The sequence below is a fragment of the Grus americana genome, chromosome 2, assembly GCF_028858705.1.
Source record: "Grus americana isolate bGruAme1 chromosome 2, bGruAme1.mat, whole genome shotgun sequence".
NCBI classification, from domain to species: Eukaryota; Metazoa; Chordata; class Aves; order Gruiformes; family Gruidae; genus Grus; species Grus americana.
In genome coordinates, this window is record NC_072853.1 from 90,677,041 (window position 1) to 90,701,387 (window position 24,347).

General features: G+C 46.6%; 1 protein-coding gene across 11 annotated transcripts in view; it reads right to left on the minus strand.

Annotated features, from left to right (window-relative positions):
* The window catches only part of RNF152 (ring finger protein 152), a 51,102-nt gene that overhangs the window by 24,413 nt on the left and 2,342 nt on the right, over positions 1 to 24,347 (minus strand). For 4 of the 11 annotated variants that reach the window (XM_054817649.1, XM_054817652.1, XM_054817650.1 and 1 more), the window contains exon 2: positions 10,334 to 10,414. The exons of 6 other annotated variants lie outside the window; for them this stretch is intronic. The gene's annotated coding sequence lies outside the window, so the exon portion shown is untranslated. Of the gene's footprint in view, positions 1 to 10,333; positions 10,415 to 11,424; positions 11,551 to 24,347 lie in introns of those variants that run through there. One more of the 11 variants, XM_054817653.1, reaches the window with a different exon arrangement.

Consider the following 24,347-nt stretch of genomic DNA (forward strand, 5'->3'; position numbering starts at 1 on the left):
TCACCCACCTAAGGGGCTGCTTATAAACTGCAGCAATCTCTCCAAGAGGCGGTCAGTACTTACTGTCCTCAAGGCAGAACCTTGGGCAGAAAAAAAAGTTTGGATTAACTCCTTTGCAGATAATCCCCCAAAGGAACCTCAACACCAAGGACCTCTTCATGCAGTGGCTGCCTCAAAGGGCTCTGGGGAAGGTAACTAAGACAGTAAGTCTGTTGACTCCAAGCTTAAGTCCTCAGTAAAGATTAAACGACCATCAGTAAAAAAATTAGGGGCTACTACTTAAGAAAAAGTTTGAAGTTGCAATACTGAGTCTATGATCTGCAACTTAGAAAGCATCTCTACAAAGAGTTATGCACTGGGAAGAAGCATCTGAAGTATTAATACTGCCATTACTAGACATCTCAGTTTCACCTGCATCAGGAAGATCTAAGCTCGCCTAAATTTAGCTTCAAACATGCATTCCATCCAAACTGATCTGCATATGACAGGGTCAGGACTTCCCCAAGCTACGTGCCAGTACATGCCAGTGGCAGACTCAGTGAACCCACCCAAGAACCTGGGTATGCTCATGGAAGAAGGAAATTTTCATTTACTAAGAGTGAATCTGACAAAATGATAATATTATTTTTCCTTCTCCCAGATGAAAGTTTTAAGTACCAGCAATTTCAGTAGCTCAGCAGAGCTCCACCAATGCCTCCTGCTGACCCCATTCCACTTTGAAGTGCACAATTCAATATTCAGGTCAGAAAGGAAAAGTGAATATGAGGGGAAGGCAGAGGCCTGGGTTCCTGTCCCTGCTCCAATGAATGTTTAATTATTTTATATAAAAAATTCATTTGGAGAAGAGCTAGAATCCAGGCAGTCTAATGGGTTTACCTATGAAGAGAAAAAGAACCACATCGAATGTGCCAGAGAAAGGTGGCAGCTCAGTCCTAGCTTCCTTCAGGCCGAGTACCAAACCTGAGACAGGGCAACCGCTAGCTCCTCCACTGCTTACATGTCAGCAGAAGGTACCTAACTCCAGAAAGAAATAAAAAGGAGCAGTTCAGCATGTTTTCCTGGAACAGAAAGAAGGCTGTCGACTTAAAAGACCTCCTCTTGATTCTTCCTTCTTGTAGCCAGCTCCTCTGTCTCCTTATTTGGGATGCTGCTTTTGCAAATCCAACTCTTGGGCCAACTTTTTTCCCAGCATTGCACAAGAGACCTTGTTATCAGCATCCCATAGAATATGGTGCCGGGAAGTTTGATACTGCAGTACTTAAGGTCTTTTGTGGATCTACTCTGTTGAAAATGTTCTTGAGTTGCTTTGGTGTTTCGAAAACTTCAAGCTGTGTGATTGACGTTGCAAATAACAGCCAACCCAGCTGAGCTCAAGGCTGAACATCAAGTGCTGCATGCACATGCTCCTGTCCACTGTTCCCCCTCAAGTGAAAGAAGTCGAGGGGGTGCAGGGGTTCACATACTTGGATAGTCGTATCTGAAGAATCAGTCAGTATATAAAGAAAAAATGGAGCTATTCAGAGGCATTTAACAACCAGAAGAAAAAAGTCAGCAAGTAAATTATGTGTAGCAAACAGCTCGCATGCAGGTAGTTTTTGACTTAATACTTTTCAAAAACAGGGCAACCTAGCAGATTTCTTGCCAGCGAAGGTAAGTCCTCCAAATACTCATGCCGCCATACAAAGGTTAAAAAGGGTGGGTGGAAGGAGCTGTTTTCTCTGCAGAAATCAGGAGCTGCATCTCCTGTGCAAACAGGAAGCCACCACCCGGGCTGTCCCTCGGCCAGCTGCCGAGCAAGAGCTGGGACGGGGACTTGCTGGGCTGCCCATCCAGCCACGCACCGCCAAGGCAACCGGCGTTGCGTCAGCCAGTGGGCGGCATGCTGGAACGCTCTGGTAAAAAACCTGACCTAAGGACGGCCACCTTCCACTGGACACTGGGGTACGGCTTTTAAAAACAAAGCATGTGCGACTGTGCCTCCATCTCAACCACAAACACATGTCCATCCACAGCAGACGTAATAAAAATTCACTTTCAAAACAAGTAAATTTGATTTTTTTTTTTGTTATTTTTTATGATTCCTCATTCAGTGACTGAGACCAGCATTGCCTTCAGCAAAAGGCACATGTAAAGAACGACATCCCAGACAGCTTTCATTGTGTGACAGGAGAGTAGGCAGGCGGGGCATTTCCTTTAGTTTCTAGAAGCAGGTGAACTCGCACTGAATATTTAATTCAGACTCTAAACTATTTTCACCAACCACTTGAAAGTTAAGTAATTATCCCGTTTAAAGAAACGTAGGGATTATATTTTGCATTCCCCCCCAACAGCTATTGCTGTTGTGACAATATTCATCTTGTCCATGATGACTATTATCTGCTGTATAAATATTGATGATCTGAGTAATTGCTGTTCTGTACATATGCTTCTCACAGATATAAATTTCTCTGCTTGAAGTTGGCTGCTGTGAAAGTGCTTTCCTCCTTTTGCATGGCAATGAAACGTTACCGGAGATTACTGGAGGTGCCACTGAGAGTTGTTAGCCCTGGGGGAAAAAAAAAAGAAAAAAAAGGGGAAAAAAAGGAAGAAAAAGAAAAAAAAGAAAATTAAAAAAAGAAAAGGGAAAAAAAAGCAGGAAGTAAGAACAGCTTTTGCAGAGGGGGAATGAAGTGATGTTTGCCTGGACTGGGAAGGCTGAATAGTCCCAGAGAACAAGTTAGCTAAGCCAGTATTCAAGCAGCTTAAGTTTAGCTTAGGCTGTGCCAACACCAGACACAGCTCAAAGGGAAAGAACTGCTCTGGACTCCACGCTGGCCACCACTGCTAAGCAGGGCACGCCATGCTCTTGGGACGTGTCATGTATGACATGCACGTTGTAACCATCCCGTGGCTCACAGAGGACGGGGGCTACTTTTTCTGGATTAAAACCAGAAAAAATAGCCAGTCTTGTACTGGAGGAAGAACACCAAGCTGAATGTTATGCTGGGACAGGCTTTGCAATGCCACCCTTTAACCTTTGCCAGCACACGGCCATCGTTCACACAAAAGCAAAGCTGGTCTTGAGGCACCCCAATGCTTATTCATAGATACCACAGGGATACAACACAGCATCGCTTCAAACTCTTTTCACTGCTTTAAATACATTTGCCCATCAGACTTTGTGTCCAGTCAGGTAGTCCTCCGACTTCCTGCAATCGGCAAAAATCACTAAAAACACCCCAGTGCATGTCCTGGCTAATCTGATCATATTGCCCCACGGTCTGGCGGTACAAAGGCCCAGTTTTGATAGACAGAGCCTTTCCACAGGTGCACGGCCTCACCAACAGTACATAAAGAGATGAAGGGTTCTCCTTAGTGGACACTGAGAAACCTGAGAGCCTGAACCTCAATAAAATTTCCTCTCTGGAATTATGGGTCAAGAGATGAAGACTTTTTCAGATATGTAAAGTTTGGTAAGATTTATACTGAGAGAGTTTCCTTGTAGAAATACTCTCTTTATAAGGTCTCCAGCCATCATTTACAGTATCTGGAAATGAACACTGGACAAAGGCCTTTTCTTAATTAAAAAAAAAATCCTTCTAACTTACATATACTACAGAAATTAAGGGAAAACTAAAAATCTGCCTGATTTACATCTGTGTTACTGAAGATTAGAGAGAGTACGGAGAGGATGCAGAAAGCAGCAGGAGAAAAGCCACCGGACTCCCCACAGGAGCTGGAGGCCAGGGCAGGAAAAAGAGGAAACAGTGGATAGGGACAGAGAGCGAGCAGGAAGCAAGGGCAAATACAGATAACGGGTGAGCAATGTTTGGAGTGCCCGGAGGTGGAGAAGGAGGAACTGAATGTTTATAATGAGCAAAAGAAATAAGAGTCTGGAAGTCTCACTTTCTCTGTTGCCTTGTTCAAACAACTACATAATAAGCCATTGCACATAATCACAGCAGCCACTAATTTATACATATATATATTTTTTATATGCACACGAACAGACTCAGTGAAAGTAGTTACTGAACACTGATACAGCCGATCTTTTCCCTGCGACACTGAGTGTTAAGCCATCTGCTTGTTCAACGTGGTCCTCGTCATATAATTAATTCCCCTCTGACTTTCTGCAGCTTCTTTCCTTCCCCCATAATTTCTACAGTGCTTTGGGGTTTAATACGTTACAATCTCTAATGACAACTGCTGTACATCTCTGAATCTTTAAGGGAAGTTGCTTCCAGCAGAAAATGAAAGGTTGAACTCTTACCAGTAACTCTGGGCATGTTTAACTAATATTAAGCCACAGAACATAGCCTAATTAGTCCAACAGGTCCTTTAAAAAAAATCCACATGACCTCACTGTCAGTTCTTACACTGAGTCATTTTGGAGACCAGTTGAAACACAGCCCTGCATAATTCTCTAACATCAACAGCACGCTGCGTTGATTGAAGCAGACAGGACCCTAACTACAATAACCAGGCAAACCCCAACCATCTCCGCTCCGTCTTTTTTTTCCCCTTCTGTTTCTAAGACAAGACACAATCTAGCAGCCTCTGGTCTTAACTACATTTCCCAGACCTACTTTGTTTGCATGCAGATTAGTTGTAACACCCACTATATGCACCAGGAACGCTCTACTGCTAATGCAAATTGTTTTGCATGCAAACACAAGATGCAGGCGGCCAAGCCTCTAACTGCCCAATTCACAAGCACAAACAGACTCAGTCCTCTCAAGCTTTTACATGCATATTAATTTGAACGGAATGAAATGTACCCATAACTTTGAAAGTCCTGTTAAAACACCATTAAAAAACATGACTCAAATCTTAAGTGTTCACATTCCTGAGTCACTAAAAAGTGAAATCAAATTTCCATCAAATAATACTCTATTTTCTGGGTAGCTATTAATCCTGTGGTTCACTCTGAAATCATGGTCATGAAACTTTGCTAAAGCTACGCCTGTCCAACATATCTTTTCCTGCACAGCAATGCCAATCTGGAGTGTAAGAAATATGACCTCCATCCACCATAGTCGCATCACCAAGTTTCCTTAAGAGAAGATGCAAAACTGCAGCATTACCAGCTCAGCGTGTTTTCATCAAGAGAGCAGCTAGTTTCATCACATCTGTGCCAAAGTCACTGTATAGGGTTTGCATGGCAAGGTTTTGGTAGCAGGGGGGCTACAGGGGTGGCTTCTGTGAGAAGCTGCCAGGAGCTCCCCCCATGTCCAATGGAGCCAATGCCAGCCGGCTCCTAAAGGAGCCGCTGGCCAAGGCCAAGCCCATCAGCAATGGTGGCAGCACCTCTGGGATAACAGAGTTAAGAAGGGGGGAAAAAAATGCCATCAGGAGCAACTGCAGCCAGAGAGAGGAGTGAGAAGATGTAAGAAACTCTGAAGACACCAAGGTCAGTGCAGAAGGAGGGGGAGGAGGTGCTCCAGGCGCCGGAGCAGAGATTCCCCTGCAGGCCCTGGAGAAGACCATGGTGAGGCAGGCTGTCCCCCTGCAGCCCATGGGGGTTGGTGGTGGAGCAGACACCCAGCTGCAGCCCGGGGAGGACCCCACGCTGGAGCAGGTGGAGGCACCCGAAGGAGGCTGTGGCCCTGTGGGAAGCCCACGCTGGAGCAGGCTCCTGGCAGGACCTGTGGCCCCGTGGAGAGAGGAGCCCACGCCAGAGCAGGTTTGCTGGCAGGACTTGTGACCCCATGGGGCACCCACGCTGGAGCAGTTTGCTCCTGAAGGTCTGCACCCCATGGAAGGGACCCACACTGGAGCAGTTTGTGAAGAACTGCAGCCCGTGAGAAGGACTCGTGTTGGAGAATTTAGTGGAGGACTGTCTGCTGTGAGAGGGACCCCAGGCTGGAGCAGGGGAAGTGTGTGAGGAGTCCTCCCCCTGAGGGGAAGGAGCAGCAGAGACAACGTGTGATGAACTGACCACAACCCCCATTCCCCGTCCCCCTGTGCCACTGGGGGGGAAGAGGTAGAGAAATTGGGAGTAAAGTTGAGCTCAGGAAGAAGAGAGGGGTGGGGGGAAGGTGGTTTAAGACTTGGTTTTATTTCTCATTATCCCACTCTGATTTGATTGGTAATAAATTGAATTCATTTTCCCTAGCTGAGTCTGTTTTGCCCGTGACAGTAACTGGTGAGTGATCTCTCCCTGTCCTTATCTCGACCCAGGAGCCTTTCATTATATTTTCTCTCCCCTGTCCAGTTGAGGAGGGGAGTGACAGAACGGCTTTGGGGGGCACCTGGCCTCCAGCCAGGGTCAACCCACCAGTCACTATGTCCACAAAACAAAAAAAAAAAAAAAGCTTTGCTGGGTTTGTATCCCACTAAAGTATCTCTCATGGAGATGTGAAAATGCAATTTCACTATGAAAATAAATACGGTGGAGTTAATAATTTCTTGCACTGGGCACATGACCATCTGTTTTCATTGCTTCCAAACATCCACCGCACTCTTAAGCCCTAGGAAGCCGACAATGCGTGGACTGCAGGACCCTGCTTCTCCCGCTCTTTTTGATTTGCATCAGCTTTCCTGGGGAGAGCAAGGGTTGCAAGATGGTGTTTGTGCTCACAGATGCCAAGCACTTTCTCAACAGGTAAGGGCAGGTGGATGCTACGTTTGCCTTCCTCTAGTGGTGTGAGATCTGTAAGCGGGCCATGCAGTTGCAACTGAGGCACAAAGAGGGACTCAAGCTGTGATGAAGGAATGGCTAAATCATGTACATGCATCCTCACAGCGGCACAGAGACCTCTACGGATTTGGGAGGTGCAGCACACCTAGCAGTCTTTCCCTTTGCTAGAAGAGAACTATTTTGCACTACCTTTTCACAGGAAAGGCATTCACAGGAAGAGATTCTGCCAATACCTGGAGTTTTGTGCTTTACCAAGCTAGAAAATCCAGCCAAGACTGACAGAAAGTGTATGAGCACTATTCTAATCAAATTTATTTACATTATGTACTTCTGAAATAAAATACCAGGTACCAAATACATCACCCGATAATTCAAAGAAACCTAATAAGCAGTTTGAGATTCCAAGCAATCTCCTGAAATTGCTACTCCTACAAACCTTTCTTCTAGCTTTTTGGTTGCAGAAGGTAAGGTGCCAGCAATCTATCTTAGAACATGAGCTGATGAAATAGAGACATTTACAAAAAAAAAACCTAATACAATGCAGTTCACAAAGTAGTTTGCTTACAAAGAAACTTGTTTAGCAGTTTCACTTTATGTAGCACTAAAGAACTGCAACTTGTATTTCTTCTGTTTATGATTTTTGCAATGGCTGAAGACTTTTTCTTCTTCAGCTAATGCCTAGGTGACTCCCAGTTTTCAGTTCAAGAATATTCCAAGAATATTCCTGCTCCAGAGTCTAAGTGCATGTATCCTGGCACACAAGAATAACCCCCACTTCCTAGGTGCTCTACAACCAAATCACAGTTCTTGTCAGATGAAGCTGATGTTCAAAAAATGTTAAAAATATATTAAAATAAGGCCAGCAATGAATGCAAGAGTGTTCTGAGGAGGAATAGTAGTGCTCAATCCTCTTTGTAATCATCTCCAAACGCTGAAGGTTTGGTGTTACTTTGTTTTTTTTTTCTTTTGCAGTAAAGCTCAGCTGGTTTAAACAATTCCCCCCGACATTTACCAACATGGGAGAAAAGAGGAAGAGCTGATGCAAGATGCTGTTCCTTCGGGGCAATTCAGTGCTTTTGGTGCTCTGGCTTGTAGGTTTCTGCCTGCTCAGGGGGCTCCAAATGGAGAACACTAATGGATCCACTGGAGGTCACAAAACACTGCCAGGAAATCAGATGCAGACAAGACAAATCCACTAAAGAAGTAAAACAAACAAAACCCCAAACAAACAAACTACTCCCTTATCTTAGGTTTGTTTTTTTTTTTCTTTTTTTGCTTCTTGCCTGCATATCTTGCCTGCAATCGCCAAAGTGGCAAGAAAAGAAAATAAAATGTTAATGTGGTCACAGAGGCAGTTATTTAACCCACAATTTCCTAGTAGCTTTTAAAAGTACTGTCAAGGAATTTCCTCTCTTGGGAGAGATACATTTATTTCACACAAAAGCTCAGAATTTTTGTCATGTGTGACATTACTGAAACACACAAAGATGGTTTCATCTACCGGGATGACTGCACGTGTTTCTCACGTCATCTCCACTGAATAAGCAAGCCATGCTGAAATAAAACAGGATCTGCGCGTTACCCTCTTTGATTTGATTTGCAAAAGGGGGAAGCTGATACATCTCAAGAGTATGCAGCATATCACACTGGTGACCTCAGACTTCTGAAAGCAGTCGCTGGCTTTTGCTCAGACCCATGTGTCACGAACGACATGGAGAAGAGAGGCTCTCAAACTGTGTTGCAGGGACAGCTAAGCAGAAGGCAGGTCAGGCCACTCAAGGAAGTGCACAGTACACTTCAGAGCTAGGAGTTGCCACCACATGTGGTACTAATATTAAAAAAAAAAAAAAAAAAAGCTAGTGAGCCAAAGAAAAATAATTGGACATGGCTATGCAATACTCTAGGCTAGTTTTAAATCAATGTAACGGTGCCGTAGTTAGAAAAGCATAAGTGAGGGCAAGAAAGTGGAGAATCAAGTCTATGTTTATGTACCACCAGAATAGAAAGTGGAATAACTTGCAAAGTTACTGTAAGTTGCTAAATGCATCTTTTTCATAAAAGTAAATTTACATAAATCACAGATTTTCACTAGCCTTTTTCTGGTAAGTAAAAAATATCCATATATTTTGTTTTTTCCTCCACACATACATGTGTGAGTGTCCATACAAAACTTTTTATTCAACCTTTTCCTCTTCTCATTTTGTCACTAAGAGAAACATAGAAAAGGGTGAGAGAAGGAAGCAGAGAAGAGGCATCTTTTTGTCTTTTGTTTTTAAATTAAAAAATGGGTGGAATACATTTTTTTGGTGGAAGTTTTCTGGTTTGGGAAAAAGCATTTTCCATTTGAACTAATTTAGTCAGCTAAGCATGTGACAAATACCAAGAATAAATAAGTTTTGGACCAAAGAGCCTGGCCCTTTGATTTCACCTATAAAAATAAGAATATTTCTATACAAAGGAAGCCAATCATCAGTTCTAAACTGACATTCAGAGGATATGAAAATCAGATCCCCGTGCACTCTTCCTACAGTGGCCCTGCAGTACGTATGCCGCTGATCCACAGTGACAACACCAGCACCGAGGAGCGTCCGAGCCTCTGTGGAAAGTGTGCAACAGCCGCCTTTGTTTCCATTTGAGAGCGCACGACACAATTAGCATTTTCCACCTTCCCTTCCCCACTGACAGCGTGGAAGGCAACAAATGGGGGGTTGAGCAGCAGGCTTCAAAATTACACATGCACACAAATCCTGCCTGTTTGATCCCAATCTTCCGCAGGTCTCTAATGAGAACCACAACACCGTCTCCTAATCATGTCATCAGTAATGCAAATAACCATCTTGGCCCCTCATCAAGTGTTTCTCTGACTTAAACAACGTGCCTTTAGATTGCACAGCCCTGGGTGCAAAAGCTGCCAGGTCCCTCTGAAATAACCTCGGCGTGACAACGCTACATACATCACGCTTCGTGGCAGTGGACAGCAGCCTGCCGAGCGCAGCCAGGTATCGGGAGCCTAAGCGAACCCTCGGCTACTGTACCGGCTCCCAAGCACTTCTGTCCCTAGCCCAGCACACAGCAAACAGCCAGACACTGTCAATGCAGGGGTCTCATGGAGGAGGTGATGTTTGGCTACAGCAACATACCTTCAGGCCTCCTAAAACGAAATGCTGAATAAGCAACACAGCAGAATGGCTACAGCACTGGATTGACACTTAAAAAATAGAAACAGGATCTCATTTTAGTCCCCCCCAAGGCCATCACTCCCTGCGCCAGGAATGCCGCAGCAGTGCTGTTCTCCAGCCCTGTCCCTGGATGGACCCCAGGCTGACGCTCGCAGCCATGTCCCCAGCCCCGCCTCTGTCCCCACCTCCTGCTGCTGGATGGACGCTGGCCCTGGTGCGTCGCTTGCCCTGACTAGGGCTGTCGATGGACCCCATTAGAGCACTCTGAAATCCAATGATGAGAAAGGCATTCTTCTGTGAAACATCATTACCACCCTGCCAGGGAAGTCTGGACAGCAAGAGCTTCCAAAATCAAAAGAAATGTATCTGTACTGGCCCCTTACCCTTGGCATCAGGCCCATACTGCCAGTGCTCGTAACACGTACAGGGAAACTGGCATACAGAACAGTGCAGCAAACAAAAGGAAATCCTGCAACAATCAAGTCAAAAAATACCAAACAGGTCTGGATCCCACAAAAGCAAAGACAAGCTATACCTGGACAAGCAACTTGTAGCTGTAGTCACTGGTGCTAACAGATCTACCGTGGCAGAATGAAGAAAACAAGCTCCCAAGCATCTGCAAAATAGCATAATTCAGGTTTACTTTTAAATTTTAAATGTAAATTAAATTTTAAATGTAAATTTCACATGTAATTTAAAGGCACATTTACTTTTAAATATTTGGCAAGTATTGCTAGGGGAAAAAATGCTTGAGGAATTTAAATATTCCAAATAACACCACCAGCACTTCGGAACCCGGGGTCCTGCTGTGACTGGGCACGTGCACATTGCTGAGCACAGCTCAGCCACCGGCAGTTCCCTTCCTCGCTGGAGGGAGAATTGCTGGGCTTCCAATGCCACTCTCAGCAAATTTTTACCTTCTAAGCAGCAAGTGTTTGTATAATAGAAATCCCCCTATCAGCATTACCAGCTGTGCCCAAAGCACAGCAACCGCAAGCACATACGCTGCAAAATCTCAACATTTGTGCGTGTGTAAACAGTGCACTTCTGGAAAAGCAGAGTATGTTTTCAGAGTAAGCGCGGCAAAGATTCCAGGTCCTTTAGGATATCAAAAGGCCATCCTAATCCGCTGTTCACCTGCAGCACTTGCCGCTTGCTCAGCTAAGACGCCTCTGGAACTCACAGGGATCGCAACCACATCTCACAAGCCTGTTTTACCACCTGTGAGGACACCGCCTTTGAGAACGTAAGAAACTTTTCCTTTCGCAGCAGCAGTCCTGGAGCTCTTTGGTGTGCTACCTTCCCTAATGTTAGCTTGAAGCCATTAAAGTACCAGCCCACACCAGAGCAGGCAACACAGCAAGAGGAACTGATTTCTAAACCTCACCATGAGGATTGTAGCTGCTAACCCAGGGACACAGGACAGGGAAAAGAGGGGTGCTCATCTTGGCCTGATCGGATGCCAGAAATACTTACGGAGGTATGAGAGAGGTGGAGGGCACCAAGCTTGAAAATAGGCATGCTAAAGCACTCAGGCAGAAGACCATCTCCACCCCAAATTACTCACTTTTAGAAACAGGGCAGCCCTCCAAACCCCTGAGCATACCTCCTCTTACACAACTTCACCTGCAGCTGATGGGAGCAGAAGGTTCATATGCTGAAGATGCCAGGACGTCGTAAGACTCGGACTTTTAATTAAAAGCACGCTCTTGAATAGCAACATCTTGAAAGGTGTCTTCTCAGCTTTTGACTACGGAGAAAGCAGGAGGAAGCAAAAGGCTGACACTTTCTCCTCTTAACCACCTACACGTGCAGTTTTTCAAAACAGGCCCAATTAGGGCGAGTCATGTTTGGGTTAAGGAGACTGTGGAGAGAATCATAGGATCATTTAGGTTGAAAAGGACCTTTAAGATCATTGAGCGCAACCGCTAACCTAGCACTGCCAAGTCCACCACTAAACCATGTCCCTAAGCACCACATCTACACGTCTTTACCTCCAGGGAGGGTTACTGAACCACTTCCCTGGGCAGCCTGTTCCAGCACTTGACAACCCTTTTGGTGAAGAAATTTTTCCTAATACCCAATCTAAAACTCCTCCAGCACAACTTGAAGCCATTTCCTCCTGTCCCATCACTTGTCACTTGGGAGAAGAGACCAGCACCCACCTGGCTACAATCTCCTTTCAGGGAGTTGTACAGAGTGATAAGGTCTCCCCTCAGCCTCCCTTTCTCCAGGCTAAACCACCCCAGTTCCCTCCGCCACTCCTCGTAAGACTTGTGCTCTAGACCCTTCACCAGCTTCGTTGCTCTTCTTTGGACACACTCCAGCACCTCAATGTCCTTCTTGCAGTGAGGGGCCCAAAACTGAACACAGGACTTGAGATGCAGCCTCCCCAGTGGTGAGTACAGGGGGACAATCACTTCCCTAGTCCTGATGGCCACACCATTTCTGATACAAGCCAGGATGCTGTTGGCCGCCTTGGCCACCTGGGCATACTGCTGGCTCATATTCAGCTGGCTGTTGACCAACACCCCCAGGTCCTTTTCTGCCAGGCAGCTTTCCAGCCACTCTTCCCCAAGCCTGTAGTGTTGCATGGGGTTGTTGTGACCCAAGTGCAGGACCCAGCACTCAGCCTTGTTGAACCTCATACACTTGGCCTGGGCCCATCGATCCAGATCCCTCTGTAGAGCCTTCCTACCCTCAAGCACACCAACACTCCTGCAAAACTTGGTGTCATATGCAAACTTACTGAGGGTGCACTCGATCCCCTTGTCCAGATCATTGATAAAGATGTTAAAGAGAACTGGCCCCAATACTGAGCCCTGGGGAACACCACTTGTGACTGGCTACCCACTGGATTTAACTCCATTCACCACAACTCTTTGGGCCCAGCCATCCAGCCAGTTTTTTACCCAGCAAAGAGTATGCCCATCCAAGCCATGAGCAGCCAGTTTCTCTAGGAGAATGCTGTGGGAAACGGTGTCAAAGGCTTTACTAAAGTCTAGGTAGACAACATCCACAGCCTTTCCCTCATCCACTAAATGGGTCACCTTGTCACAGAAGGAGATCAGGTTAGTCAGGCAGGACCTGCCTTTCATAAACCCATGCTGACTGGGCCTGGTCACCTAGTTGTCCTGTACATGCCATGTTATGGCACTCAGGATGATCTGCTCCATAACCTTGCCCAGCACCAAGGTCAGACTGACAGGCCTGTAGTTCCCTGGATCCTCCTTCTGGACCTTCTTGTAGATGGATGTCACATTTACTAACTTCTAGTCATCTGGGACCTCCCTGGTTAGCTAGGATTGCTGAGAAATGATGGAAAGTGGCTTGGTGAGCACTTCTGCCAGCTCCCTCAATAGTCTTGGGTGGATCTCATCTGGTCCCATAGACTTGAGTGTGTCTAGGTGGTGTAGCAGGTCGCTAACCATTTCCCCTTGGATTATAAGGGCTTCATTCTGCTCTCCATCCCTGTCTTCCAGCTCAGGGGGCTAGGTAACCAGAGAATAACTGGTCTCTTACTGTTAAAGACTGAGGCAAAGAAGGCATTAAGTACCAACCTCAACCTTTTCCTCATCCTTTGTCACTACATTGCCTCCTGCATTCAATAAAGGACAGAGATTCTCCTTAGCCCTCTTTTTGTTATGATTGTATTTATAGAAATATTTTTATTGTCTTTTATGGCAGTAGCCAGATTAAGTTCTAGTGGGGCTTTGTACTTCTAATTTTCTCCCTGCATAACCTAACAACATCTTTGTAGTCCCCCAGTTGCCTGCCCCTTCTTCCAAAGGCCATAAACTCTCCTTTTTCCCCCCCATCCCCAACTTGCAGCCAAAGCTCTCTGTTCAGCCAGGACAGTGTTCTTCCCTGTTGGCCCTTCTTCTGGCACATGGGGACAGCCTGTTCCCGCGCCTTTAAGATTTCCTTCTTGAAGAATGTCCAGCATCCCTGGTCTCCTTTGCCCTTCAGGACTGCCTCCCAAGGGACTCTGCCAACCAGTCTCCTAAACAGGCCAAACTCTGCCCTCCGGAAGTCCAAGATAGCAGTTCTGCTGACCCCCCTTCCTTACTTCTCCGAGAATCGAAAACTCTATCATTTCATGATTGCTATGCCCAAAACAGCCTCCAACCATCACATCACCCACAAGTTCTTCGTTCGCAAACAGGTCCAGCAGGGCACCTTCCCTAGTTGGCTCAGTCACCAACTGTGTCAGGAAGTTATCTTCCACACACTCCAGGAACCTCCTAGATTGCTTCCTCTCCACTGTATTGTATTTCCTGCAGACATATGGTAAGCTGAAGTCCCCCACAAGAACAAGGGCTAGTGATCATGAGACTTCTCCCAGCTGCTTGTAGAATATTTTGTCTGCCTCTTCATCCTGGCTGGGTGATCTATAACAACATCCCACCATGGTATCTGCCTTGTTGGCCTTTCCCCTGATTCTTACCCATAAACACTCATCCCTATTGTCACCATCATTAAGCTCTAGACAGTCAAAACACTCCCTAACATACAGGGCTACCCCACTGCGTCTCCTTCCTTGCCTATCCCTTCTGAAGAGTTCATAGCATCTATTGCAGCACTCCAGTTATGTGAGTCATCCCACCATGTTTCTGTGATTGCAACTGTATCATAGTTTTCACACTGCACAATGTCTTCCAGGTCCTGCTGTTTGTTGCCCAGGCTGCGTGCATTGGTGTAGATGCACTTCCGTTTGGTCACACAGGAATTAAGGCTTCTCCCCCAGAAAAGCTGGCAGGATCAACAGCCATTCTAAGGCACTTCCGTGGTTTTTAACACATCGATAACTGTTGAGTCTTTGCTGCATGGATCTCCATTCCCTACCTCCACTAAAATGGCAGACCAAAGGATCTCGCTAGCACACCACCTGCAAAACATTGGCATGCCGCCCCCAGGCTTATCTCTAGTGAGCCTGGTGTTCTCCCTTTTCCCCTTCAAATCTAGTTTAAAACTTTTTCAATGAGCCCTGCTAACTCCTGTGCAAAGATCCTTTTCCCTCTTTGGGACAGGTGTACCCCATCTGTCACCAGCAGGCCTGGTATCATGTAGACTGACCCATGATCAAAAAACCCAAAATTCTGCTTGTGACACCAGGCTTGGAGCCAAGTATTGATCTGCTGGGTCTTCCTGTTTCTCCCCTCATCATTCCCTGCAACTGGAAGGACAGAGAAGAACTCTACTTGTGCTCCTGATCCCTTAACCAGTCGTCCCAAGGCCCTGAAGTCTCTCTTGATTGCCCTCAGACTTCTTGTTGCAACTTCATTGCCGCCTACCTGAAAAATCAATAATGGATAATAATTTGAAGGCCACACCAGGGTAGGAAGCCTTCTCTTCACATCTTTAACCTGGGCCCCAGGGAGGCAGCAGATTTCCCCAAGAGGTGGGTCCAGTCTGCACACTGGGCCTTCTGTTCCCCTCAGGAAAGAGTGTCCTATGAGAATGACCTGTCTTTTTTTCTTTATGGAAACAGTTTTGATGCAAAGTGTAGGTTGACTTAAAATCAGCGACACCTCCAACCTAGATGAATTTCATCCTTGTCGTTGTTCAGTTCCACTTGCAGAGCCTTGTACCTATTATGCAAGGCTACCTGGGAAGATGGGGTAGTAACAGAGGAGACATGCCTGCTGTGCCGGGCAGGAACTTGTCACCATTGCCCCCTATCCCTTAAGTCGATGCGTTCAGCCGGGTGGAGAGAGGATAGGGAGTCCTCCATATCATGTGTCCTGTCTGCTTTACTGCAAGGTTCAAAACCCAGACTCATGAGGCTAAGGGAGCTGTACCAGTGACAACAGCCCAGCTATGGACCCGACCGGGTCAGAAGCAGCCCCAGTGGGTGCAGGCACATAGGCAGCCTCCACCCCTGCTCATGAATGAGTGTCTGCACCTGACATTCAGTTCAGACACTCCCCAGGGCCAGGAAGGCATTCCCCCTAGCAGTGACAAGAGTAATAGCAAGGAAAACGAGAAGGAAGGGTATAAATTGAAGTGCAAGAGAGCTCCCACTGCATGGCAGGCCATCCACTTAGGAGTGCTATTCGCAGACTGAGCGGGTGGCTTTGTCAGCTGAGAAAGGATCTTCCCCAGGTTAGAGGCAAGTGGGTGTCAGTGCCAGATGGGTGGCACGGGGCATGGAGGAAGCACGGACCCACACTGCCAGTCACTGCAAGTCAAATAGCTCCAGCATCCTCACTCCTCTCCACATGGATGAAGGGCACAGAGAGGAAATAACAAGTCCAGCACCTAGGTACCACTCACAACCTTGGGCATCTCAGCAATACAGGTAACTCTAGAGCTGTTTCCAATAGACTTTTTTTCTCTAGCTGCATTGGGCCAGTATTTCAGATCTGATTTACTGTCTGGACACAGCATGCTACTACACAGTGCAACCAAAGAAGACTGAGAGCGCCAGTGTGTGGAAAACAGACTGGCCCAAGCTTTTTTCCTTCTTTAAAAACAATACATTGTGTAGTCCACATCAACATTCTCACACAAAATGCTCGCTCTGTCCTATACCTCAGAAGCTGGCTGCTGAAAAAAATCCAGAATGCAATTAAAACATGGATTCCGCTAAGTTTCACTTTCCTCTGCAATTTTATAATCGTCTCATCCATCAGTTTTGAAAGAATATTAATACTGGCATCAGCTGGCTCTCCACCTCTTCTGCTGAGCCAGCTTTTTCGAAGCCCTGTCCCTGCCTCTCAGCATCCGACCACAGATGCTGCGAGGATGAGGAGAGGGTGAGGCAGAGTGGGGTGGAGAGAGGCCAGCGGGGCACACCCAGCACGGGGGCCACCCCACAGAGGAGCCGCTTCTTTCCCAGGGGAGCTACAGCAACTTATGGTGCCTGAAGATCTGCCCAAATATGCTTACCTCAAAATAAACACACACAAATTACAAAGAACAAGGTCGTGTCAGGGATTAACTGAAGTCTACCCAAACTCAGATCAAATCCTAGGCATGCAAGCTCACTGCCACCTTCCAGGCAGGAGATGGCTAGGCCAGTGATGTGCAATATTTCTTAGATTCGCAATCTTTTTTTGATTCGCAAAACTTTTTTTTCCTCTCTGAAAGATGTGTAGACCTCTCCATCAATACAAGCCATTTCTCCCAGTTATCTTTCGCAGACTCACATCCTTGCCCCCCCAGTATCTGTAAGGCCAGAGCTGAAAAACAGTCCCACATTCCTTTTAGTAGTTCTCTCCTTTTCAAATATGTGAAGTTCAGTACTCAAATGCTAGCTCTTGGACTTACTCACACATAGTGGTAATGCAGGGAGAATTGGTTGGTACAAGTTTTTAGCATCTGGCTTATTAATTATTTTGTAAAGGTGTACAAGCTGTTGAGTCATCCAAAACTTTTTAAGACACTCTGTTCTGTCATTATTTTATGAACCCAGTTCGACATGGTTTATATCTATCATGGCCATGATTTACATCACAAATGCCTAAGAACACGAGTCTGACTTTAAAATAATTCTCATCCCGACTGCTTCATTGCAGGTCAGCCCGGTCTGTTCCAAGACCGGATTTTGTTGGCAATTGCTGGTATCATCCACTTTTCCTCATCTAGTTTAATGAAACAAAAAAAGCCTGAAGTACATAAAGAAAGCCAACTGTTACGCTCATTTGAGCATAATCAGAAATTTCTGCTTCCTCCTCTCTTACTGTAGCACAAGGTTTTTACTAACCTCCCTCCCCTCCTCTGAACAAAGCTGTAGGAAGAAACTGACTGTAAATTGGTCAGAAGACTGACATGCAGGCCAAAAGCATCTAATGACTTGCTGGGACTACAGACATCACTTGTCCAGGAAGCGGCTGAGTTGCACCAACTTGCATTTCTGCTGGAAGCCCAGCCTCTAGAACCTGCACACTCTTGCTTGCACTATCATGTTTCTATTCATTCCCAGAAAACAAAAAAACATGAGCAGCCGGTCTTCCTCACTCTTCCACGAACTGATGTAATTTCAATCTCATATTCAACCCCACAAAATGGCACGTCCACCTAGGCTTAATTGTAGAAGGCAGGTGGGGTCAAGCAAGACTGCATACAATGAAACGCTGAGAAACAGGCCAGAATACAGCATATTCTTTAGGTGCAAACTACTTTTATAGAGTTGGCCTAAAGCAGCTGCTTACCCATTGCCTGATCTCAAGAGGATGCCCACAGTAATGGCTCTAGACTAAAAGTAAGGAAAATGAATCCCCTAAAATGCTTCATTCAAAGGTATCAAGATGGCCTTTATCTACAGTCTGAACATGCAAAAATTACAGCTCTAAACTGGAATCAAGACTGAACTCAACCCCACCAGGGTACCTAGATCTGCGACCTCTGGAAAATGATAGGTGGCACCACTAGTAACAAAAGATGGGAACAGGCTAGAGGGGTTGTACCAGAAAGCAAGGGGAGAAGCAGGTGACATTTGTTAGGGATGCACGGGAAGAAGAGGGAGCTGGGAAGGGTGAGTTTAAGGGGATAAGAAACTAGGCTGCCACAGAGGGAAGGGCAGGATGGACACCAGCAAGTCAGAGAGGAGTCAGGAAGCACCAGAGCCCAGCCCACCCCATCCTTAAATGGGATCTGAGGGTATGCTGGCTCTGGGCTGTGAAACCCCCCAACACAGCAGCAGATGACCTGCTGAGCATGCCACCCTGCTCTGGCAACTACCACCATCAACAGCAAACAGTGCTCCTAAGCAGGCCGTTATCTCATGGGTTAGAAATTAATGCTACAGTCCAAAGGTCTATGCCCTCTGGATGACCCAGGTCACTGTGCAGTTTCATGTGACAAGACTGATTTTTGTTTTTCTCTCCCTTTTCCCCTTGAACAGTTAGAAAATTACATTAAAACCCAGCCATGATAAATTTTTAATACAAAGACTGCAAACTTGAGCAGTCCAAAGAGGTACCACAATGAAGACTGCTCGTACTACCTCCATCCAGCTCCTGTATACATCTGCACTGATTCAGTCTCTAATAATGATGACAAATCATTTGTGTACTGGAAATCAACTGCTCTGGGACAAAGATAGGGTTGTGTGATAAAAGTGACGGCTGTCTCTCAGACCCTGCCTCACTCAATGGAGGTCAGAAAGATCAGTGAACAAGGCAACACAGGAAGAAAAAAAGAGACAACCACCTTGCTTGAGGAAGTTGGACGTACTGCCTGCAGGCAGGAATTACCTTTTTCTCAGCTCCACAGTCTTTGTAAGATGCTCAGCAAGTCCCTGAAACCAGTTTTCCTTTGGGTGACCCCTAACAGGGCAGTCCCCACTCTCTGCAAAGCCGAGACATCTAGGGCTAACCTGCGAGAGTGCTGAGACTTACAGCTGAGGTCAACCATCCTTGTGCTTCCAGCAGATGAACTGCTACATCATGCCAGGTATTCTGTGCTGAGTGAAAAATAAAATCATCCCTAAGTATCTCTCTGAGGCAGCCAAAATTGAAGGCATTTCAATCATTTGAGTTTTATTTGCTCTCTACCTCCATCATTCCTCAGCTATGAAAACGAGGACAGTACCTGTACCTGAGATGTTGCAAGAATAAGAACTTCCCTGTCTACGAAGCCCCTGGGAAGGAATCAGCAGCACTGCTCAGTTCAAGGTTTGGGTGGGGTGTAAAATAAATAGATGTGGAGACACATGCAGAAAGTAAATGTGGGGAAGAGAAAATTAATTATGCAGTAATTACCGATCCACTGAAAGAAAGATTCTGTGAAAGGGAAAAAATGATGCAATCATAGAATTAAAGATTGTATCATAATGCAGATGCAAAGGGGAGCTATGCAACGTTAGTCCTGGCACTTCCTTGCTTTTGTCCGCCTGATTTTGTAACCCCATTGTTCTCCCAATGTCATTATTTTGTAAGTAATTTAAACGCAACATAATCATGAGCTCATGTGTTTATATCTTTTCATCATTAATAACGTGTGGAACAACTGGCAGACTCTGCTCCCAGCGTGATTGATGCCTCCAGCAGATGGCTGTGAACTATTCCTTTTCTTCCACCTTTATCTGAGGTAAAGAGCAGGGAGGAGAGAGGGAGACTTTCTATTTAAACTTCCAATTCCATGCACAAACATTTGGGGATTTTGGGGTTGTTTCAGAGGAGGAAACCAAGACCAGTATCAATCAATTGCTCTGAAATGAATCGTTAACGGATCAGATTTAAAGAGTGGAGGCAGTGAGCAGCTGATGTGCTCTGCCCAAGGTCAGAAGGAAAGCTCCCAAGGCCTGGATCCCAAATGATACCACTGGCGGCCTTTTGCTCAAGCCGCTGAATCCCTCCTACCTCCCACATTAAAACTTGTTTAAATATAATTGTTGCTGTTCACTGCTGTTCAGGAAGAAGCCGATCACACCTCCAGGCTGTGTTTGCTGGTGAATGCAGCCAACGAGCAACTTCTGAGAGCATGTCATAGAAAATACAACTGCAAGGAAACGTTATGGTTGGTTGTGTTCATCCTGGATGATAATTGTTATATTGGGGTTTTTAAGTAAATTAGTCTGTGTGCCTTGGACTTCAGGCAAATTGCCAACATGTTTCTCAGAGTCAGACGAGTCTGGCTCACCCTGCTTCATGAGGGAAAGCAGCTGCAATAGCAACAACCTAACTTGTTTTATTTGAGGATGATATTAGCTGGCAAGAGGCAGTGTGTCTGACAGCATGCTCACTATGTAGGCTTCATGCTTTTTAAAAAGTCTTATTTGTCTTTGTATGCCCCCATTTGCAAACATGCACACACCCTGTCTTTTAAGTAGTATTTTTACCTTGTCTAACAGGTGCTGGCAGCTACTACCCCAAGCTTTACACTCTCTTTTGTTCCTAACAAAGCAAGCTTCACTTCCATCTTTCCCCATCCTCAGACAGCAGAGCCTGCAAAACCCGGAGCTATCAAGTCCCTGAGATGCAGCCAGTCAGAGTCTGCAGCGTCCCAGGCACTCAGGCCACACCAGCTCTCTCCAGTGCACATCTTTTGGAAAAGCTCCACTGTGGAAAAGTCCGTCGTGATGGTGGAAGCATTGCAATCCTTCCCTCTCGGCATGCAACCTGCTCAGTTTGGTTTAAAACCTAACAGAGAAAGCACTGCACCATCACTAAATGTATATAGTTAGCACGATACACTTAACAAGAGCAGGCAGAAATGTTACAGCAGCATTTTACCCCACGACTGCCTGTTTCGGGATTTCTCACACCGAAGCTCAGGTGCCCGGCACCGTCAGAGAAGGGACCTGCACGGGATGGCTGGTCCAAGCCCAAGAGCCCGTTCTTAGCTACCACCATCGCCTACCGTGCCACGCTGCCAGTGGTACGAGTTGGTGCCTGTGGAGGGGAAAGGAAGGGACGCTCTCCTTCACTAAGTGCCACATCTCTAATAGTGTAGAGAATTAGGCTGGGATACTAGAGGTGCCCAGCTCCATCTCCAGCAGGCAGAGTTTGTGTGGGGGGAGAGGGAACAGCGTCCCCCTTTGCCCTGTTGGCATGGCTTGGTGCGCCACATCCTCCGTAACCAGCTATGTAACTCTGTAAGCCAGCTACACAGTTCCTCCCTTCATCTCACCTTGACAGATGCATCTGATCTTAGCTGCATCACAAGCTGTCTGAAAAGGAGTGGCATACGGGTTTTTGAGATTCAGCTCGGCCCTCTAAGGGTGACACAATATTCTGACATTAGAGAGTGACACTGGCAATCTCTGAAGAGCCACGTCGTAGGCCCCAGGACAACAGGCATATATTGTCTGAAGACCAGCAGCAACAGAGAGAGTAGCAAAACATGCACTGGCTGAGGAATTGTGTGTGCATCCCACAGATGCTCCCTGACACCCTGACGGTCCCACTTCTTATGCCGCTGCCTGAACAGATCCCGTCTTCCTTCATTCCAGATCTGGAAGAAATGTGCCCACCGCACCCAGCACAGCTATACTGAAAAGCTGTCTAGCACAGGCACAGCCTGGGTGAGGGTAAGACTGCTTTTCCTAGTATAGTTTTGCCTACATTTCTGAGGCAGACCACCTAAGACACCCCTGCCAGACCAGCTGCACCTGCACTGAGGGGCTTAGCTAGACAGAAGTACGTCTCTCAGCACTGCATCAGCCCAAGTACATGCCTGTCTAAAGTAACCGTGGGGAGGGGGCTGCATGGGAATGAGGGACTGTATTTGCTCACAGAAGCTATTTTGGGAGAAACGTACAGCACTGAATGTCATCTTTTCATCACTGTCAAATTATCATTGAATTCAACAGCATCACACCAGCGAACACCCAGATAATCACGCTGCCATTGCACACTTGCAGTTTGCACACACACACCCCTCTGCATAAGTCCTGTCCAGGCTGCACGTTCCCGTCTGCTCCGATGCTCACCTCCATTCAGCCCAAGGTGTCCTGGAGGTCAAGGAAAGCAGGCTCCAAGCTATGGCCATCAGCCTGCCAGCCTTCCTAAATCTCAAGTGGCTTTAGCTTGGCAAACAAAAGGGTAGCCACGCTGCGAGGAGGCATAATAGGCCCCATCTGCTGGAGATCTACGTCCTTTGCTCTCCTGACCCTCCATCTGCAGCTCCTTCCAACTACCCCACACTCACCCCTGCCCGGGAGACCATGCACACCTGGCCAGGTGGCCAGGGCTACGAAGGTGCTGCAGTTTGACCACCACATATGCAATGCCTGGCCGGGCAGCTGCTACCAGGCAGAATGGAGAATAACTGATAACAGTCTCCTTTTCTTCAGAGAGAGCACTGCTTCAAAGATTTCCCAGCCAGCCACTAATCTTAACAGAAACAAGTCGGAAATTAATGATCTTCAAGACTGCCAACCATTGGTGCAATCTGGTTGAAACTGGCCAAATGCAAAGGGCAGGAGAAAGACAGCACTCATTTGCTGGGGAAACTAAGTTAAAATGAAATAAAATAAAACCAGATTAAAACCATGGTGCGTTAGATTAGTGGCGTAGGAAACGGACGTCTTGCTCAATCAAGCGTGTGAGCTGCGCAGCACACACTGCACTTAAGCTCTGTAACTGCCCAGCTTTTATGCATCTGGAGCAGGAAGGGGCAAATTACAAACTCATTTACATCTGAAGGTTACTCTGAAGGGGTAATTTCTGCAGCGGGAAGACAGGGAGAGCAAAGTCATTTGCATCTGAAAGGGGTGAAATGCCTTGTCAGGGCTGAAGGACTATTACTCAGCTCTAAGTGTGGAAGCTGCTGGGACTCCTCTCTGTTTCACAAGCCCCAACCCTGGAGATGATCTCATCCCAGAGATTTCGGCATCTCTTTCCTCGCCATCCCCAGCGTCCCTCAGCTCACGCTTGCCCACCTGGACCAGGAGGGTGCCTTTGAGGCAGGGGTCGACTCTGCTGTGGTCGGACCAGCAACTGCTGAGCCCTTGCTAGCCCAGGACATGGGGAGATGCTGCACAATTAGCTTGTGCTGATGAGGGCTGGAAAGGTTTCCTCTAATGCCCCTCGGTTTGACAGACCCCGCTACAGAGCTGCAGGGGTTCCACGGGCTCCTCTGCTCCCTTCGCAGAGGCCAGCACAGCAGCAGAAAACCTATTTGTGTAGAAAATAGCATCAGCAAAGCAAGCAGGCAACTCTGGAGAGACTCGGAAACAGCTGTGGAATTTCTCTGGAAGAGCTGCTGACTGTGAAGGCAGGAAAGTCCAGCCTCCCATCTCTCTTCCAGCCCACCCACCCACCGGATAGAGGCAAAGCTAAGAACAGGAGAGAATTTAAGGCATGCCAGGATCCCAGGCTCTGGGAATTAGTTTCCCACATTCTCCACAAAAAGAGCAGTCACACCCAAAATCTACTGCCTTGAACTCAGATTGTACACCATTTACTCAGCTGAATAATCACACTCAAGACAGTGGAATTACTTGCCTGAACTGCTACTTGATGTACAGAAGGGCTGCAGAACTGGCTGACAAATAAATACAGGTATACAGAAGGCAATGTAAGACCACCCCTTTAAAAGGTCAGTGCCTTAGGCCAGGTCCCGAAGTCAACGCCCACGTGGTGAAAACCACATGGCAGAGTCACGCCAACTGATCAGGGCATCATCTGCATTATCTAGATCACATGCATCCCTCTAGACCTGTATCCTCCAGGCACCATCAACCGATTGGGGTCACAGTCTGAAAAATATTTCACTGACTTAGAAAACTAAATTCTGCTTGAAAGGATGGCTTGAGCATTTAAGAGTATAAACTTCATTAGCTTCCAGCAAGGCTTCAGGTCCCAAGTGCAAACTAATCCTCCAGAAACCTCCAGCAGAGAAGCACCACTGCTCCTACTCTTTCAGTACTAGTCCTAAGTAAGCTCAGCTCTTCCGTACTGAACCCAGACATGATATGGCATTTGTTCTCAGCACCACACAAGTAAAAAAAGATGTGCAGTTCACACCCTGGAAAGCTTACGAGAGGCAGCCCTGAGTTTAAAACATTTGCATGCAAGCTTGCTTGTGAGTATCCTCTTTAATTCCACTGGGACAATATACATGACTGAAGTTAAAACTGTGCTGAAGCCTCCGTCAGA